Here is a 16,658-nt window from a genome sequence, read left to right on the forward strand (position 1 = left end):
TCCCCCATCCCGAACGCTCTCTCTTTTCCAATTAAGAGCTCACTAAGCCGCCACTATAGAATACTCCTAATGAATGCCAAGTCCCGGCCAACACCTTAACTCATTCACGACCAGCCCGGCCGGGTAAATTGAACGGACATTTTGACGTCGATATCCGTCAATGGCACTGAATGAGTTTTATTGTTGTTACGTACTCTAGCTAGGCTGCCAGTCTCACCTCCTGCCCCATTCCTTACCTCACTTCCTTGCGACTCTTCCAATCTACTTAATGCTCAGTACCTTTTGAAGAATGCACTCAGCATTTTGTGAGGATGTAGTCGATGGTACTGGAGATAGCAAAGGACTCTCACTGTTCATTAAAGATAAGCAGGGAAGACTTCCCAAACAACACTCGGAATGAATCTCGTCACCTGCAGCCAGATTTGAGGGATTAAAGCGATTTGAACTCCTTCGGCGTGAGTAGATCAAACTATGCACTGGGTAAGAATGACATGAAATACGCAGTCAAAGTTGCGCGGGAAAAGAAAGCAAGTTTTTGTTTTGTTGACGAGTTGAGATTACTTGGGAATAGAATAAACAAGGTTTAATTGACATGTATTCTTTCAACAAATATACACCCACGCCTACCTTGAGGATTGAGTCGCAGAGAAAAGCAGTTCAGTTGCAGGTCACTTGTAGCCCTGATGCACAAGGTTTTAAACCTGTAGTCACGCCGCTTTGGCGGAGTGAGAAAATCCAATTTCAGAGATCTGTAATTCCATAAACCTTATTACGGCAACACAATGGCTGCTGCACCTCGAGGCACGAAGGAGGGGAGAGATTGTGCGCGCTGGAGTTGTGACCGGGCTCAACATGGGGCAGGGTGACGGACGCAGAAATGGAAATGGAGGCAGCTGGAGTTTGAAAAATGAGGGAAAGGCAAAACACAAGAACACGGTCAGGCACACTCGTAATAAGACGAGGAGTATCGCAATGCAATGCGTCTTGGGATCTGATCTCTTTAAGAAGGACTGTTTGAATTATTTTACGACTTTCATCGACAAATTGGGTGACGGGACGTAATGGGTCCTCAGCGCTAAATCTTAGGCTGTTTTTTTAATTGTTCAAAACGAATATTCTCTGGCGTGTCAATTGCCTAGCCATCAAGTATAAAATTAAACAAACGTGTTTTAAGTGACATTATCTTCCTATTTCTGAAAATGTGCCTGTGAGCAAGTCGTCCCAAACTTCCACTGTGACATACAGTAATAGTGTAGCTAATTGTCATGTTAATGGCTAGTGTCTCTGCCGACGAGTGGGCAGCCGAGCTCCTTTGGTTAAATTAGCAAGTGGCCGCCAGTGATGGCTTTGCGCGAGCGCCATTCATTAGCAGTCTGTACACAGAGGCAGAGACACCACAACAGGGGGGAGTCAACCCCGCCGGCAATTGCACAGAGCCCCGAGAGACAGCTGACATTGGCCCATGCCAATGACACAACTGGAAGTAGACGTGATTGCAGTGACACGTCGGGATGAGGCAATCTTCCTAATGGGGCCCCCCTACTTAGCAGGCATGTTGTCAAAAAACAACAACAAGAGGATAACGCAAAAAGGCATGCAAAAAAGAGAAGAAAACAAGGGATGAAACGTGATTGTAGTTAGTGGGATTATTTATCTGTTACGGAGGAATATCTAAAAAAACAAAAAAAAAAACAGTGATTTCAAAACAGCGTGTGGATATTCGTGGAAATTATGTATATAGTAGGGCTGAACGATTTTAGGAAAAAAATGTATGGCGATTTTTCTGACAGATATTGCGATTTCGATTTCATTTGCAATTTTCTTCACAATGTACGTTGACATTTACAAACATGACAGAAAATGCCGTTATGCCATTAAAAACAATAAAAGCTATTACTGTAATATGCAAGGACACTAAGGGGGTTTTGTGAGGGGGGGGGTTCTTTCTCAAGTTTTTGAAAACTACTTGCTGTCAGGGATAATTTTGTTTTTATGTGTAATTGAGTATATGAAAATGTTTGTTTTTTTTCAAAGCCCAAAATGTTTTACATGTACTAAAGTCAGGTTATATCTCAATAAAATCATTGTTCCACAGCACATAGAGTACAAATAAAGTGACAATAAACTGGCTTTTTTTTTTTAAATAGGGACGGCGCTGGTTAGTGTGACCTTCTTACTGAGCATGGGGAAAAAGTGTCCTTTAAAAAAAAAAATACAACGCGGCTTTGACAATCTCGAGATCGCGTTGTCTGAGATCGCGATTTCGGTCGAAAAACAACAAATCGTTCATCCTGAGTATATAGTAATACTATATTATATTACTCGTGTTAAAGAACATCAGCAAGCATTGTCGATGTTAGGGGTAATTAATTTCAGTCCTTAACCGATGAATGAATTCAGTGATAAATAAATCTTGGTTGTTACTGAGAGATGCGAGGTTTCACAACACTTTCATCCAGATGGCGTGTTTTTCTTGCAGCCTTGGGCAATCGAATCTGCCGCTTACTTTTGGAGCTCACTGGGTTATGTTTTCACCAAAGCGAATTTGAGAAAATTTCCATCCGCTTTTCAAACATCCCACCACATCTTCAGTACATTGTGCATGCTTCTCAGCCTGTCATTGTCTGAGTGGTCTCAATGAGCGTTTGACAAAATCCCTGCGTGGAGGAGTGGAGTAGGCCGATGTCTGCCGCATTAACGCTAAGCACATGAGCACGCGCACCTGAGCATCCCGTTGCACACACCGGAGGACACACACTCATTAGATGCTAGATGAGACAAGAAGATTAAAATACTTGGCAAAACCACTTTGAATCTATATATGACACTCAAACTGTGGATGGAGCAGATAAAAATAATTATGGTAGTAATTACGATTATGGAAATGAGATTTGTCTTATCCGACAGGATCGCTGGAGATGGAGGACTCCCAACCTCCCACTCGCTGCCTTTAGCAAGTTAATACTCTCGTAAGTTATTCACAACTGCGACAAAACTGCAGCAAAAGGTCACAGATGACCCGGGGAGCTAAAATTTGATTGGAGCACGGCCTCGGTATAAAATGTAGCAATATTCCAAGAGTTTAGTATCATCTTTGCTATTTAATGATGGTGAGTCTCACGAGAACGAAAGAGCAGTGGAGCTCTTCTCGGAGGCTAGCAGGGGTCTCACTGCAGCAGCCTGCGAGGCACCTGCGCCTCTGCAGCTCAGCCACATACAGGGAAATGAGGGGAATCTTGATTCTTCCAACACATGGCCCACCTACGTTGGCATTAAAGCACACACACACACACACACGCGCACCCACAGTGCAGTATTTGCGCTTGTTGAGGTGGGAGAATGTGCGAGGCATCGTCAAAAGAGCCCCTCCGCCAAGCTATCATTAGAGCTGCAGCGCTGAGATTTACACACTGATCTCCCGATGCAGCTTCAGCGCATGGTCGGTGAACTGCAGATCACATCGGAAAAAGCGGACGCTACTCACTGCAAAGGTGAAAGGAAGAATGCAGAAAATGGGATTTCCACCCCAGTAGTAAAATCTGGTGAAATGAAATACAGAAGGGAGTAGTAGTTATTCGTTGGGATGTGCAATTAATCGAAATTCAATTACGGTTACGATTACTACACAAAACGATTACAAAATGGCATAACTGTAAAAAAATATATTATTTTTATAAAACTGTTAAAATAGTACTCATTTTACAATGCATAATACTATGGCGAGTATATTTCAGTTCAAAATTTGAGCATTCAATTGATTTTTTTTTAAAGATAAGAACAGTTCTATGGCAATTTCATGCATGTTTCTTTATACAAGGAAAACATACTTTATACAATTTGCACATTTTTTATTTTAAGATAAATTAAATATGATCTGTCTTTGCATTTATGCATTTTCCTTTTGTTTTGTAGCCCCAAAAAGAACCATTTGAATATCCGTGATTTCAATTATTTCCAAAATAATCATGCTTAATATTTTTTTTCATCATCGAGCAGTTCGAGTTATTAGCATTTTTTTTTGTTGTTTGTTGTGTACGTTGCGGTGAAAAGTCTGTCAAAATGAAGCCTTTAATATTAAATTACATACATTACCAAATTATTAAGATATCTTTAAATTATCACAATAAAAATCAATCCATCAATCTATGACTTATTAATAATTTATAATTGTATTAGAATACTGGTCCATTCAGAACACACACTTAAGAGACAAATTGTTGTTCCTTAATATACATAAATACATTTTAAATGAAATAATATATATATATATATATATATATATATATATATATATATATATATATACGGCTAAGAGAGAAGGTCAATAGAAGATACCCCTTTGGGTCATGGTGCCAGTAAGCTGGGCAGAAGTCAATGTATCTCTAGTTTCTTGTGATCCCCACAGAGACCATTGTCTGGTGTCACCTTGGCAGCTGTCACCGATATCCACCACCTGTCACCCCCGCACTCAAAGATGTGGACGCATCCATCCACAATGCCTTTATCGATGGTGTGCCATGAGGACGACGTCCATTGCTTCATCAACAGCTCGAGTCAACAGCCGCCGCATTAGCATACAATCCATATTCATGTGAGGAACTTGGCTACATCGCCACCTCTTCTGCACATTTCCCAGCCACTCTACAAAACAGCACGTCAAAGCGCCTTACAAATCCCACGCGGTCACTTAAGTATTCACAGCACGGCGGCCGCAAACAGCATCAACAGGTCTCAAGGTCGCCGCTTCGCAGATTGTCAACGCTTTTAGTTTGCCTCCGAAAGAGATGAATGCGGGTGAAAAATACCGGACGAACATGGACGCACACAAGTGGCCGTGATTTTGTGCTCACTTCCCATTAATGCAGAAAGAAAAAAAAAAAAAAGGCCACGCACATCTGTGGGTGTGCATGGGCGTTTGCGCCCGAGCGTGCGTTGCCGTGGGGACGAAGAGACAGGTGGACTGAGCGGGAGCATTCTCCTACTTGGGTCCACAGGCATCTCGGTGAGAAAAAGAGGCCAGTTGATGTGGGGGTTAGAGCTTCCATGGAAGAGTGCGTTGTGATAAATAATGAATGCTTTAAGAACATGTATCTCCCTGAGCTTCCTGATTTCCTTTCCATCCCTCCATCCTCACATTTGTTCATCCATCCACCCATATCGCAGCGAACAGCATGGACCATTGAGCCGGCTCCTCCATGAATATTTCACCCTGGAGGTCACTTCTTGCAGCCCCCTCCGATATCATAACCACCACAGCTTAGAGGTAAGTGGTGACACGAGCTCTTGACCCAGAAAAATATTGACAAAACATCGCTGGCCATGAATATGAGTTCTAGGGGAAAGGCAGCGACTGATGATAATGGCGACACTTCAATGGATGGATGGTGAGTGGTTTTAAAAAAAAAAGAAAAAAAATGGTGGCGAGGAGGTAAACAACCCAAAAGTGTCCTACAGGGGAAACCCATAGTTTTTCAGCTTTGAAGTTGTCTCTAAATTTAGACAACCACTCACTCAGCAACTGTACGGATTATATTTGGCTGAGTAAACTGAGGCGGACACAATGAATCGACGACCGTATATTAAAAAGAGCTCCCGCTGAGACAAAGAGTCCACACCTAAGCGCTGAGAGAACGCTGAAGTGATTTTCATTTCATCCAACAGATGCTCAACATCACATTTGACGAATTAAGTCTCCAAAGGAGTTGCGAAAACACTTTTGAAAAAACAAAAGAGACAAATGCAGCATAAAGAGTGGCAAGTCCCAACTTCTGCCTTTGAATTTTAAGCCGCAAAACGGCTCGGATCAAGCCAGCCGCATAATAGACGGGAGTCCAATCTTGTTTTAGCCCAACGAGCGCCGCTACCCGGGCGAATCTCATTGCCGAACACAACAGATGAGAGTATTCATGTGTAAACTAGGGCAAAGCTCCAGCGCCGTGCATTCTACACACGAGACAAGTCCTGCAGAGGAACAAGCGACCACCTACAGGCTCATACACATGCTCCACCTTGTTTTTTGGAGGGGGGGGAATTATATCGCACATGCACACAAATAGAATAAAGACACACCTGCGCCGGCAAGTCGGTAGCATCTAGTTGTGTCCGCTGCGTTCGGATCCCGTCGCCTGAGTGAGGATCGCTTCCCACCCCCCGCGCAGCCCCCGGTGCAGATAGCTCACAGTTATAGACGCACTGACAAGTGAAAGGACAGAGGCGTGGTCTCACACCAGATAAATACAAGAGGGAGGGAGGGAGGGAGGAGAGAGTTTCTCTCTATTTACAATTCAATTTTGACAGAATATTTTTTTTTTCTCTCCCCCTCCAGTATTTCTCCCTCCTTCCCTCATCAAAGAGCATGTTGTGACTGTTAATCCTCCTGACGTCTTCATCCTTCACCTGACCGGCTCTGCCAGTTGTTCGAAGTTTTTCCTTTTTATGTGGTGTGCCGCTTACTTTTTTGGGTAACACTTTCTCATCTGCAGCCGTGGCCATCTGCCGGGAGCCAGAGAGCTTCACCTATTCACACTCTGATAAAGGCAGAGGCACATAGGGGAGTGAGAGAAAGAAATGGGAGGGAATGAGGGATCAATCTTCATGTGGGGGGGGGGGGGGGGGCAAGCTCACACAGCCTGGCACACACAAAATATCCATCAAGACTGGCACCTCTGAGGCCAGCGAGCTACAAAGTCGTTCCAGGCGGCACTCGGGATTGCGCACATCGGCACGCAAATAGAAGCGAAACATCGAGTTAACCTCCGTCGAGCCGCAAGCATGCAAACTCCATCCACGGTTGACTTCACGCACCAAATCCGCAAAAGCAATTTCTTCTTGACAAAACAAAACAGCGTCTAACAAGACGGATAATCCTCTGAAGTGGAAGTGACCACAAGAGAGGCCACTTCAAATCCACACAGAAGGACGAGCAGTGTACCACATGTGGTGAGCTTGGAGCTTTTCCTCCTTTTTTATTTATTTTTTTTTTTATGCCAGGTATTTCTCCTCACCTCCTTAACCCCGACCACGGAGGGAGAGGCAAAGCAGAGGGCAGAGACATCAATCACTGTCCTCTCTGGCCATCCCATGATGGATGCAACTGTTTATCCCTTTCTGCAGGTTATTTAGATGCAGTCACAGCAAGAGCGATTGGTGATGGAGAACTCCTCGCCTCTCCTTTCTCACCCCGGCCAAGCAACATCACTCTAATCTATTATCTGAATTTTGAGGGATTTCTCCATGGGAATTTTGAAGCAGGGGCAGGGAAAGATTAATAGTCCACCCACTCTGGGTGTTTTCAATTACAAGGCCGAAAATGAATCATTCATCCTTCAGCTTGGCCAAACTGAATTTGACGTCGGTGGGTGAGATTAAAACCATGCACCTCGAAACTAAAAAATAAATAAATAAATAAATTCTGCCCACCCAAACGTAAACTGTATTGCATATCAGATGATGTTTGAGGCACTGAGACTGCTTACATAAAGGAGTGCTGTAACTTTCCCTAAAATGCCGAAGAGACAGCCATGTTTTTCCTGAGTGGTGCCGACATAGCAACACAGCAGCCCATTGACAATACTCGGCCGCATGGATTATTCATGCCGCAACTCTCTTGTTCACTCTTGCATGCTGTTCAGCTGACTTCTAATTGGGGTTGAGCATAGATCACATGATGTATTCCAAAGCTAGCCGCAAGACGTGAACAAAAAGCTCAGGTGCAGAGCGAGAGAGTAATGAAGCGACAAGAAAGGAAAGCAACCAAAAGTGTGTTGTGTTGGTTTTTTTTTTTTAGAGAGACAATTGGAGAACTTGGGGAGCAGTGGCGGCTCGTCACTAGAGGGCGATAGAGTGCCCAGCTGAGTCAATTCTAAAAGGGTGAAAAATATTATATACAAAGGAATTAAGTATAATTAAGTAATTAAGTAAAACTGCTTGGTTCAACAATTTTTAGGAATAAAGCCGGAGGGTCGAAGCCGAAACGGTACAGATTTCGCAGCCGTAGGGCGGGGGACTGACCGGCAAAAAAGGGTCAAGTGCCCAGCTCTGGTAATACACAGAAATAGTTTCTTCTGCCATGCTTGGCAAGAACGCCACCAGCCGCCTCGATTTTCAGCTTTCTCGGGACAAAAACCAAGAGAGAACTTATACAAAACCATTTGCTGAAAATATAGAGGCAGGTGCATCCATATTACGTAAGCATTACTGAAAAAATTGCATCCTGCTGCGATTGAGTCTTTGCCTGGGAGTGTGTGGCTACAAATGATTTTGTTCCTTGTTCCGGTGGCAGGCTGATAAAATATTCTGTCAGCTGGCTGCATGAGGAGGGGTGCAGATGCGACCCCTCATTGTACTGTTTTGTACACATCACAGTCTCGCTTCCTGCTCCAATTATTCTGTTGGGGTGTCGTTTCACGGCCACAAGTGTTCTCTCCACCACTACGCACCTATTCCTTGTGTACGTGTGTTTGATAACTCCAATTACAACTATTACAACTAATATTGAAATATAATGGACCAAAGCGTTCATCCAAAACAAGACAGTTAATCGTGTAATCGGTGGAATAATCGATTTTTAAGAGATTTGTTTGTGACCGCCCTGCCTTTATTAAGATGTGACTTTTTACCACGTTCAGACTTGTATTGCTCTTTTTCATTTGTTTTAGGTTTTTGTGTATTTTGTGTGTCTGTGTTGCACATCTCATTGCCTCCCATTACTTTCCCCGCAGCCCAGTTTTCTAGTCAACAGCTCCCCAAGGTAAACGGACACAGCAGGTATATTGTAAACATAAAACACACATCCCACCATAAATAACGGTGCATCTTAGCAACCAGCATTTGAGAACGATTGCGTTAGCAGGAGTTGCTGGACTGTATAGTGAGCGACAAATGTGTTTGTTTTTTTTGCGGGCGCAACCTTTAGGTTTTAATCTACTTAAATCACCTTAAGCACCTGCAAACATCTTTTCCCAATTGTACTTGATCCAATACATTGTGTGAGGAATGGCAAAAACACAGCCACAGACCCTATGGAACTTGATTTTATCCCACTAATGTTTTCACTTTTCCACTTTCTCGTCCAATAAAATGTGACGATCGCTTATATATTTCCGCGAGTGAGTGTTGGACGACCTAGCTTCTCTTGAAAGGTCTAGAAAATGGCCTTGCAAGTTTTCTCTGCAATTAAATCCACACTTTTCCCTCCTTTGGCCATTGTGGTTTTAAAAAAGCAAGAATTTATATATATATATATATATAGTGCGTGCTACCGGTATTGTGAAATCTGCCTGGCAACACGAGCTAGCAGAATTCTGATTGGATAAAAAACCTCTCACCTAAAAATACAATACTAGGATATATGACATCATAGCGAAGAATATGATCATGATTTCTTGATTATGAAGGCCTTGACCCGCCACCACTGGATTTAGGTTATGATTGTTCACTGTTTTCAGACAATACATGATAAAAGTTCTTGACAAAGCGATCCAAGAAATAATATGACAATTGCTTCCTGCCTTCAATAATGTAGTCGGACTGAGATATGAAACAAACAGTCCCCGCCCATAAATAATAGGCGTTACAAATTGCACTGAATGATGACACAAAAAAACAAAAAAAACAAAAAATATTTGAGTTTTTCAGGCGGGTGAATTTATAGCGTTAACATAATTTGGACAAACAGACCTATTACATAAGAGACAGTCAGTGTTGGGGCCACACAATGGTCCCTTTCAAGCGATCAGCGGTGTGGCGATCACTCACTTCCATTAAAATGTGCAGAGGGGCACACGCACCTCCCGATTTACAGTGTTCAAGTCCACAGCAGGTTGGCAGACATTGAAGTAGCGCTCGCAGACCGTGGGATCCACAGATCAAAGAGCGCTCCCCCCAACCCACTCTCAATCAAACCGCCTTTGCCCCCTCAAGAGATCTGTGATCTCAAGGAACGCAAGGCGCTAGGGGCCAAGAGCCAGAATATCTCGAGACAATTAACTGAAAGCCGCTTTTGACGGCGTGCTATTTGCATTCGTAATGTACAGCACTCAGTGTAATGTCTGCCAAACACATTAATAAGAAGCGCTTGTGGGCTTGTCTAACAAGGCACCCCAGTGTTTTCAGCACAAATACATTTGTAATCAGTTTAAAGCGCCGCGCGGGCGGCAACGCAGAGGCGCAAAACCGCTGGGACCAACAATTTCACAGTACAACAAGAACGCTCGTCAGAATTGGTTTGGCTTGTGCATCCAAGTTCTACCGTGGACGCCGTAGCATGCTCCTCGTTCTCTTTCAGGATTTCTGACTCAATTATTTCTTTTGCCTGCTATCACATGGACTGATCACTCCATGACCACATTTTCCCCAGTAATTAAATTAGAAATTAGTTTCTGTATATTTTGTGTTCATCATGCACTTACCAGACACTTCATTAGGTACACCTATTCAGTCTGGTCATTTTTGCATCAGACGACAAATACTGACCCAACATACAAACTGCAAGCTCAACAACAACAGCCGTCTGGCATAACACAACACAGTGAGCAAGCTCAACAAAGGCAACGTGTGTTAAAGAAAAGTGCTGCGCGACAGAGACCAACGAGGTGAGTTGGAATCGACTCATCTTAAGGTCATTCCAGGACGAAGGGCGAAAATTCAATAAAATGGGCTCCGCTTATTTGGCCTCAGTCCCCACGGAAGCGCTGAATCTGATATTCATGGAATTTTAAATGATCATCAAGTTAGATCAGATATAACATGGTCGCTTATCAAGAATTGCCTTCGATATAACAGTGATGCAGCCTATTCGTGAACAGTGCAAATCTACGTGCAGTCGACGACTGTTGACTGTGATAAATTATAACAGTTGTCGATTGTACGTAGATTATAGATTATAATGCATTATAACTGGTAACGCATTTATTTGGTGGGTATATGCACTGTGGGTATACGCCATGTGAATTATAAAGTGTGCACAGCAGGAGAAAAGGACCGTGTCCATTCGTGGTACTGCTTTCACACGTACACTAAGTACGCCTGCAAAGCCGTAAACATTCCATCGCCGTTACAAGTGCGCTTGAACGCAACGTTGCAAATCGTGAAAGTCAGTTTCGAGACTGAAGGGCCTGAATTGTAAATAGAAAAGACTTTAAAGAAATATGTAAATTAGCAAGCAGCCGTGTTTGCTGTTCTCAATAATTAATGGCTTGTTTGTACCAGAGTGGACCTTTCTTCTTTTTAGTGTCGCTACGCTCATCGGCAAGCCAACGCTCGGTGGCGTGCAACAAGGACAAGAAGCTTGACGGGATTTAAGCTCCCACCCCTCCCCAAAAAAAAAAAAAATGTCATCACCATTGAACAAACATCACAGCTGCAGGGAAGCACTGTGTTTATTTTTGTACCCCTGGATGTAAAATACCTTGGAAGACAAAAGCAAAACATGAAGATATTTAATGAGCCGTTGAGGAATCGGTGAGCATATGCAGATGTTTTAGCAGCCTCAGCAGAGTGACACTTAAAGCCTACTCCCAAAAAAAAAACTCGCAGCCTTTTATAAAGTGCCTCTCCTTATTTCTACCCACTGGCCATGTCTGAATAGCTGCCCTGAAGCAGCCCTGTAAGCAGACTAACGACAAGTGGGAGGATGAAATAACTCCTTCCCGGGAGAGGGAGCAAGATGATGAATTGTGTAAAACCTCAGTTGGCGATGCATTTTAAAGACGTCACAGCGTAAGGGCAGAAAAAAAAAAGAGCTGATGCTGACAGAGCGCAGGACGGCTTATTAAAGTCTGTCTTGCTGTCCAGCCATGTGACAAGTCGCTCCTTAATGAGCTGTCTGGAGTCAAACAAGAGAAATAGCAACACAATAAATTACCAGGCTCATCGCTTCCTGTTTGCCCGCGCTCAGATACGGCCGGGTAATCTCTCTATCGGGTCTGGCACCATCCAGAATGAGATTCTGTCAAATGGCATCCGACAATCCTCGGGTTCATTTGCATAACGGCGTTCAATGTCTCCCGTCAAGACGGGGTGGCATGTTTTCTCCAGTTAATTAGAGTCTGGAATTAGTTTTCCCAAAAGGATGGAAAAAATACAAGATGGCCGCTCGTGCGCTCGCTCTTTTATTCTCATTTGGAAGTGACAAGATAAAGTTGTGTACGACGGTAATTGCGTAGCAGAGTTGGAATTACAACGGGAGTGAAAGAATGAATTCTTGTAGGATCGCGGCTAATACTCTGGTCCGATTTCTGCCTGTTTAGCATGCAGGCTATGAACTATTCCCTCTGACACGGCAAACCTCATTAAGATAGAGCAAACTCATTCACTCCAGAATGAAAGATAATTCTCCATACCTTCTTTTTTTTTTTTCGCCCCTCACCGAGATATAGAGACAAATCTAAATTGGGTCTTCGGGGACAAGCATGAAGCTAGAGCCCCCCCCCCCCCCCCCCCCGCCCCCCCCCAACCTCAACTCTCATCATCACACTTTTTACCATGAACTAAACTGAAGGACACAACCTTAAGCTCCTTTTGAACCGATGCCGTGAGGATGAGGACGAACCCGAAGCGTCCACACTGCCAACCCGCGGCACGCCGGACGAACTGTCAAAGGGACGGATATCAAAAGAGATCACGCTGGCGAATCTATTCTTGCTCATAAATCACATATTGTTTGACCTTTGGATAAAGACGAGGTGGACGGCGGAGGAGACAAAAAAGGGAGGAAGGCCCTGCAACGGGCAGACGTCGGCAAAGCGAGCACGCAGCATGGGATGTGACATTTAGCAAGACCAGCAAAATGTCACGTCAATTAATCAGGAACACCAACACCGGCTGTATCAATACTCGGCGGCCTCACACGCTGTCTTTCAGCATGCGCACGCACCTCAGCGCTGTCTGTGAAAGAGCACAACCGATGATGGAGTGCTATGGCTCGGATAATAATATTTCTGCTTCTTCAGCTTGGACCCACACCGAGAAACGGAATGGATCCGTCACTTACACAATCACAGAGCAAGGCCCCGGGAGATGGCGTCCATTTTTCCACTGCAGGGAGTTGCAAATTGCTACGGAATAACCACCGTCTAATTGACGGGAAAAGAATGCGCTGTCATAAACTGTCATCAACACATTTTTCACTTTGTGCGCGCTCGGAGCCATTTTTTTGGCTGCATTTTGTTTTTTCCGCCACAATCTCTTTCCGGTGCGGTGACTATGTTTTCAACTGTTACTGTTGCTCTCCCTTAGGGGAGCGAAACACTGGAACAATTGGCTCATTAGAAGTAAAAAAAAGGCATCAAAACAGTACACAAAGCGGCTGGAAACCCTTCGGAGGAACGACAAAGTCAGGGAGAAGAGCACAGATGGATGGATATGAGACACTGGAGGGTAGTCAGCGTGGGAGGGGGGGGGGACAGACAAGCAGAAGAAAGGCAACATCACCTCAAACATGCACTGAGTACTTCTCAAGTACAGTACATCGCTCGGGAATCCATTTAAGAGTTCACTTTCTGACACGTATGAAGAGGCTGTACAAATAAATATTTACCCTCCAATCCAAAGGCGTCAGAACAGCGAGGCCAAATCCTTTTACGTTTGTAAACTGAAGACATTTGGTTTTGACGTCAGTACACGATTGTAAGAGGAGAGATCTGTGGTTCGAAGGATGAAAATTGGCAACTTGACACAAGCCGGAAAATCAATCAAAGCCATTGCACAAAGAAATGGCGTATAAGCATTTGGAATGCGAGTCACCGACGTCAAAAGGTTAGACCGAAGAAAACAACGGTTGATGACAGAAACATTTTTGAGAGCTGGAAAGAAAAACTGTAAACAAGTGCAAGTGAAATCGGAATCTTCAAGGAGCGGCAAAGAAAGTATCGCAATCTTTGTTCATGCAGCAAGTTAGTGACGCCAAAACACGCTGCCAAAATAACAAATGGGGAAAGAAGGAATTTTTCAGTCAATCTCCAGACTTAAACCCATTTGAGCATGCATTTAACGTGCTAAATATTTTGGATTTAAAAAAAGAGGTTTTTCAAGTCTAGTTATTAATAGCTGAAACTAAAAGCAGTAACTGCTACATGTGACAGCAGGTAAAATTTTCATCGACACACAAACACACACGCACACAAAATCTAGCATTTTTTTTTCCAAAATATTTTTTCAACGCTAGCAATTTCTGCTGCGCAATTTCAGCCCGCTTATCAATTACATAATGGAAATTAGTGGAAATGTAAATATTGACTTTAGAGGGTTGATTTACAGTGTACGTCCCGAAATTTTCTACTTGCACCTTTGAGGTTAGCGTAAAAAAAAATAAAAATAAAGAATTTAAATTTAAAAAATAAATATATATATTAAAAATGTTGGTTATTTTGAAGCTTTGGTTGTTGTAATTGTGTTGAATTATCTGATATTCCTCTTTTGATGACAAAGCGAAAATGTTCTTCGTCTACAACAGAAATGCATTACCTGAGCTCACTATTCTTATTCTTTTGGAGGGAATTGTAGATTCCATCAAGCTTTTGTTCGTATTGTCTACAAAAATAGAAATCATCACATTACTGACACAGTTGGGAATTACCTGAAAGTAATTTCCCTCAGGAATAGTAAGCCCATTAAGGCTGTCAGATTTTATTTATACTTAAAAATGCACAGCCTTTACTTTCAGTGTGTACTTCATTTTAAACAGTAATTTGTCTGCAAATTGTGAGAAGTAGAGAAACCCACGAGCATAGAAGTAAATCAGCTGCAACTAGAGTGCACCTCACTTATATATTAATTTATATCTCATTTACTGCATGATATTGTCTAGAATTGCACAAATTAAGCATACAACACGGTCAGTTTTTTCCCGACTATTTTTAGATAATGAAAAGACTGGTTATGATATAATAGAGCACTTATAGACCATTCAGATTTTGATTTAATATAGTGTGTGTAATCAACAGGCGCCAGGATATCTCTCGGGTGGAAGAAAAGTGACTGGCTGCCACTTACCTGAAGTGAAACGATGACAAAGCATGTGTGAAACCAAAAGGTTTCGATTTATTGTCAATTTCTTTCAAAATAAATAAATAAATTGCCTGGTGGTGGAGTAGCCACTAATGAACAGACTGACTGAAACCAAACCTCCATCAATGAGTTTGTGGAAGGAATTTTTGCACAGATACAGTATGTAAAACATGTTTGCTTGGACTGTCTTTGAATAATACAATGACAATAAAGGGATTTCTGATACTGATTCTGAATTCATTCCATTTCTCAGTCAAAATAGCATCTCTGTGCCATTAAACCGTGCAACACAGAAGTCTATTAGCCACTCATCAATGATCACGTTAACTGTATTTGAATTTCCACCGCGTCTATTTCTGAATCAATTTAGCTATTGAAATGTAAATTACAGTATTCATTCTTCCCTTCGAAGAAATTAATCTCATGTAACATCTTTTTGACTAGCACTTCACACGCGATGGAAATCAAGGATAAAATCATCAGTTTTCTCAATCACTCAGCCTTGGCCAAATGAAATGTAAGGATTTATCAACTTGAGGAGCCATCTGAGAAAGCGACGACTTTTGCCACCGGGAAGAAAGTGTGACATTGTGGTAACATGGTGAAAAAGAAATAACTAAGTGCCAATTAGAATTAACAGAAGGTTGCATTAGTCTCATTTTTTTTTTTTTTGTAAATGTACATGGATGGGAATATTTGAGACATACTATGGGGACAGTCATCTTTCTTACCTTGATTATGCATGCCAGTTCAGTCCCTCTGAAGTGAGGCCTCTTGTCAAGTCGTTGCCTGGAGCAAAGGGATGGAGGGTGGGGGGTGGATGGGTAGAAGAGCAACTCAATGAGTGAACGACCTTCAGTGGCAGCCACATGTTGCGCTACATTACACCTAGACATACCACCTGCAGCAGAAATCTTTTTGGATTCAGAATGTACAGAATGTTGTTTTTATACGTTGTTTTACAGAGCACATAATCATCCAATTATTTCTGTTCGCAATCACACCTGTCAGATAACGTCGTCTTTAATCAATCTAAAATGCATGTTTCTGTAATCTGAGTAAACTGAAGAAAAACACATATAAGCATGGGAGGAACAAGCACACAGGAATGATGTAGCGGAGATTCGAACCTCAACATCATCAACTATGAGGCAGACAATCTAAGCACTTGTGCTGCTTCTTTTGGATGTGTCCGTAATTAATTCCCTACATGTAAGATAATTCTGTATTAGTGTGGTTGGTTGCAACGGCGAATACATTGCATCATACTGAGTGATTCTGACGTTATAATTTGCCTCTCTTGTGTAGCCAATATAGGAAACGAGACTTTTGAAACACGACCGCAAAGCTCCGCATATAATAGTACCAAACTCCGTATCAAAACGTTGCAAATCATACACTTCTTAATCAAACATTGAGTGTTTTTTGTGTAAAAGCAGAGTTAGTATAGAATAGTGTCTAGCACGTATATATTTTGACGTGTAGCTGTACCTAAGTTTGATGCCTGTGAGTGTAGTTTCGCCAGTGTTGTGTCACTAGGATCCTTATACTAGTCGATCTGAAAGATTTTGAAATTTTACTTTGAATCCTGGCGACGACTTAAGTTAGGAAGTTTGTTGTTGTTGTTTTGTTAGCTCCAACAGTACATTTTA

The 16,658-nt window shown here is 42.6% G+C and overlaps 1 protein-coding gene across 7 annotated transcripts in view; it reads right to left on the minus strand.

Annotated features, from left to right (window-relative positions):
• The window catches only part of sulf2a (sulfatase 2a), a 46,503-nt gene extending 29,845 nt beyond the window's left edge, over nt 1-16,658 (minus strand). For 3 of the 7 annotated variants that reach the window (XM_088309139.1, XM_088309131.1, XM_088309132.1), the window contains exon 1: nt 6,070-6,232. The gene's annotated coding sequence lies outside the window, so the exon portion shown is untranslated. Of the gene's footprint in view, nt 1-4,425; nt 4,777-6,069; nt 6,233-15,737; nt 15,796-16,497 lie in introns of those variants that run through there. The other 4 variants (XM_088309133.1, XM_088309134.1, XM_088309138.1 and 1 more) reach the window with 3 other exon arrangements.

The sequence above is a fragment of the Idiotropiscis lumnitzeri genome, chromosome 11 (genome assembly GCF_059441095.1).
Source record: "Idiotropiscis lumnitzeri isolate Australia: NSW breed Sydney's pygmy pipehorse chromosome 11, RoL_Ilum_1.0, whole genome shotgun sequence".
Lineage (NCBI taxonomy): Eukaryota > Metazoa > Chordata > Actinopteri > Syngnathiformes > Syngnathidae > Idiotropiscis > Idiotropiscis lumnitzeri.